This window comes from Mustela nigripes, chromosome 12 (genome assembly GCF_022355385.1).
Source record: "Mustela nigripes isolate SB6536 chromosome 12, MUSNIG.SB6536, whole genome shotgun sequence".
NCBI lineage: Eukaryota > Metazoa > Chordata > Mammalia > Carnivora > Mustelidae > Mustela > Mustela nigripes.
This window is the reverse complement of record NC_081568.1, coordinates 4,570,068-4,574,428: the sequence shown is the minus strand read 5'-3', so window position 1 is coordinate 4,574,428 and position 4,361 is coordinate 4,570,068. Positions and strand designations below refer to the sequence as shown.

Below are 4,361 nucleotides of genomic sequence, written 5' to 3'. Positions count from 1 at the left end.
GGTTCAGGGGCATAATTCCGGTGTCATTCAAGCCACATGGCCTCTAAAACAAATTCCTGACCAACCTGGAGCGTCTTCGGGGGACATTTATACATTCCTTTTTGGGTGATAAACTCTACAGTCGGTAAGCAAGGACTCTTGACTTCTATAACTGGGATCTGAAGGTGACGGCCCGGGCTTGGAATGGTGTCCCCACAGAGCACGTGTTCTGAGAGCGTGCTTCACGAGAGTCGCTCTCCCTCACTCTTAACTCACGGGGCCCTCACGCTGCTCTTAATTTCCAAAACTTTTCTTCAGGGACCAACCCACTTACCATTTTCCCATCCAAACCTAACTCAGGATAGTATGTGGGTTTGATGTCCTCACCAACTTGGATCAATGAGTAGAAGCTGCGGTGCTGTGATGAGGGCTGGCGTCGGGTTTGGAGAACGTGGCCATCAGTTACGGTTGTCTGCCGTAAGTGCCCAGCGGGCAGCTTTCTGAGTACCAGGCTGTCTGACTTAACTTCAAGAATTCTGGAAGAAAAGGCCTTGGTTAAACGAATTCATATGAAATTTTAAGTAATGCGTAGTTCTCTAGAAGGACTGATGTTCTCTAGTTAGAACACTGGTTAAGTTGCTTTAACAAGAAGTAATCCGGAGGCTCAAATAAGAAGTTAATTTCTCTTGTATGTAACGGGACAGAAAGGGCAGTTGCCACACAGCTTTCTTGGTGGTTTCAATTGCTGTCTTCTCCTGGTTGTGGAAATGACACAGTCCTTAAATGCCGTGGAGGTTAGATACACCACCTTTACTCATACTCATGCTACACCTGACTCCGAGGGATCTTGGGAGGAGCAGTCTTGCCCTGGACAGCAGGTGCCAGCTCCCGCTCACTAGAAGGAAACGGAGGTCTGGACCCTGGGAGTCACTTAGGAATCCTCACCACGTGTACTTTCCTAGTAAAGTTCCTAAAGGTCAATTTAGGAGAGCGGAGCTGTAGAATGAAGGGTTTTGGAACATGCATGCAGGCAATCTTTATTTGGCATTTCCTCTGACCTGCCCCCGAGCAATTCCCCACTCTGCCCTTCGGATTGGGACACAGGTTTCTGCCAGTACAATTTAACACCATCCTGCAATTGCTTTGGAGTATAAGATCTCTCCACGTGGACCCAACATGGCACGTGTCCCCTCAGGGCGAGCCGGGCTCCGGGTTTGGTGGCAATGAAACGTGGTGGGTAAGTGTTGAGGGTGATCGGCCCTCCCCTTACAAGTCAACTTCCTTGGGCAAGACTGTTATGTGTCTTCAGGCAAAGGAAGGCGAGCTAGTGTCCTCAACCAGGTGAGGAGAAATTACTTTTTGGGCAAGGAACACTCAAAGGGGCCACGCTAATCTTCTCTGTATCCTTCCAATTTCAGTATATGTGCTGCCGAAGCGAGCACAAGGAACACTCAAAGGATACTAGGGTCGTAGGTTCTCAAAATTTTCTAAGTCAACCCAGTGGACCCATTTCAGTGGTCAGGGTGTTGCTTTTCCCAATTGATGCCCTAATTCTGCATAAGAGGGTTGGCCAAGCTGTGAATTCAAAGCACTATTTAATTCTGCAACTCCAAGAATCAGATTTGGGGATTGATTTTTGGCTGTACCAGTCCTACAGCTGTAAGAGTCAGGATAGCCTTTAGGCCGCCCATGGGGCATTCTGCCAGCTCTGACTCTTCTTGAGCTCAGAGTTCCCATCCTGAGGCTTGCGATTTTTCTCCTGTGAGCTGTCCCAGGCAGTCAGACGCAGCCCTCCTGAGCACCCCCAGTGGCGTCAGCATTCCTGCCCCGGTCAATCGCCAAGGGCACAGCTACTTGCTCCTTGCTTCCTGCGTCCTTCATCTCAGGCCACAGACGGTGTGACCACAGAGCGGTGATGCTGCTGCTCTATGTACTGACCTCAGCATGGAGCCCATCACTGGGTCCAAGCTCAGTGCTGTTTGGGAGCCTGCCCAGTGCTGGAACCTGCTCCTGGTCCTCAGCCCTGTGTTAATCCGGGTCTGACGAGGAGCACAGAAGCACGCTGTGTTTCCATGCAAGAGAGTCAACCCAGGTAGCTGGTGACAAGGGTGCTGAAATGCTTAAGAAACAAAAGAAGAAAGGGGGTGCCAAAGGAGCCAAAGGAAAGAGGGGTGTTCCCCTAAGGTGTTAGCCGCTCACTTCCTAGAGTGGGAGCGCGGGGGCCACACAAGAAACCACTGTGGGAGCTGGAAGGGCAGCAGGTGCACGGCCCCAGGGCTGCCTGAGTCCACAGCCGCTTGGCCTCTGCCATCACTGGTGCATCCGCAGGGAGCCAGCCCCGTGGCACAACACCTTCCTTCATTTGGGACCTTGGAGAGTCGGGTGGTTCAGTGCCACAGGTGAGGGTATGTGGCTTCCCTGGAGGCGCCGGGGAGAACCATCACTGTGGCAATCTCTGCATGGCTCCTCCTGGGCTATGCTGAGCTTTTGGGCCAGAGAGGAACGGGTCTGAGACAGCTTTTGTAATTACGGAATACAGACTTTGCCTGGCAGTTGAAGGAAAGCTTGAGTGATGAAATGAGTCATGCGTTCTTTTCTGAAGAAGAAACCCGCTTGGTGGTAAAGAGATTTCCAGAGATAATCATCTCATTTTTCCTGTCCTTTTCATCTTCGCTTGAGGCAAGGCAGCTACCTTCTGGTTGTGTGGAAGTGTGAAATGACAGTTGATATTGTGTGTCAAGGTGGCATCTCTATTCAACGTTACCTTAAATATTCGGTCTAAATATAGGTCGGAATATAGTGTTCTGAGAAAGGAAAGTCAGTTCTGCTTCCTGGCACAGCTGAGGGGTGGTGAGTGAAATATTAGAATTAGCTGAAACTGAGAACATGTATTATCCGTATCTTACGCATTTTCAAAGCATTAGAACGTAGTGGGATCTCTTGAGCCTCTTTGCTGTTTATCTTACCAGCAGTGTAAGACAGTGAATGTCTTCTTGCCTCACGTCAGCTTTGAAAAATACAATTAAAAATAAACCTTGCATATTTCATGCTCAGAAATTGCATCTTATTTTAAAAGTTATTTTAAATAGAGGATTAATTTACATACCATGAAGTGCATGGGTTTTAACTGCACATCCCAGTGGATTTTGAAAAATGTATGCATCTGTGTAACTTACACCCCAATCAAGATATGCACTAGTCCCGTCACTCCGGAAAGTTCCTTTCTCGTCCAGCCCACCCCAACCTCACCCCCTCCCTCCACCAGAAGCATGCTCTGCTGTGACTTTCATCACCATAAAGTGGGTTCGTCCATGTTGTGTGTGTGTCGATCGTTCATTTGTATTGATGAGCAGAATCCACTGCGTGAACATCCCACGATCTGTTCATCTGCCTTCCTTGGGAAGGACATTTGGATCCTTGCAGTTTTGAGCGTGGTGCACAGAGCGCCAATGCACACTCGCAGGCAGGTCTTCTGGAACATACGTCTTCACTTCTCTCTGGTCTGTGACGAGAAGTGGCAGGACTGCTCAAAGGCTAGCCGTGTGTTTAACTTGACAAGTATCTTCTAAATGCTTTCCACGTTGACTGGTCCAGTTAACACTCCCGCCAACATAATTGCCACGAAACAAGCAACAGGCTCATCTGTGGACAAGAAATTTGGAGGAGCCCTTGGGAGACAATAGCAGATTGGAGCAAATTGTCAGAGAATGGAAAATCCACAGCACAGAAGCTCTTCTACAAAGCTTGGAGCCGTTTCATTCTGAGTGGAGAACAAGAACAAGGAGGGGTTCCCCAGAGTCACCAAGGGGCTCCTGGCTGTGTCAGCAACAGGCAGCGCTGGAAGATGTCCCCAGACTTTGGAGAAAGTGTGGTGGAGCTAGAGACCCCAGGATGAGGGGGAAGTCGCTCCCCTGGGTGACCAGTACCAGTTGGTTCCTTCTGGAAGGATACCCCTCACCTCCAACGTTGGGAGACAAGAAACTCAGGATCAGCCTCCCTCAGGATTCGGGCAGGAATTCCCGGGCAATCACGGATTCACAGGGAATAAAACTCCACCAAACGTTTGAGAAAAAGCGATTCTAAACAAAGAACGGACGTCTGAAACAATGCTAAAAGAGCAAAACCAGAGATTTTAATAGAGTCAGCGATAATCCTCAGGAGCCATTTGAGATAAAATTCGGTCTGCCGTCCTCCCGTGGGTGCATTTCTGAACGCGCTCTTACCGAGGGACTGGATGCGCGTGCAGATGGGTTAATCCAGGAATGCGTTCTTAAGTAGAAAAGCCGGTGTCCTGATCACAGCAGTCCCCACCGGTGATGCTGCCTCTCCAGAAACATGTTTCTCAGCTTCCCTTTGGGTCGAAACCTGGTGCTGCAGGCAAG

At 49.5% G+C, this 4,361-nt stretch overlaps 1 pseudogene; it reads right to left on the bottom strand.

The window, feature by feature from the left end:
• Positions 1-1,357: 1,357 nt before the first annotated feature.
• On the bottom strand, positions 1,358-1,421 carry LOC132028998 (U6 spliceosomal RNA; annotated as a pseudogene).
• Positions 1,422-4,361: the final 2,940 nt, after the last annotated feature.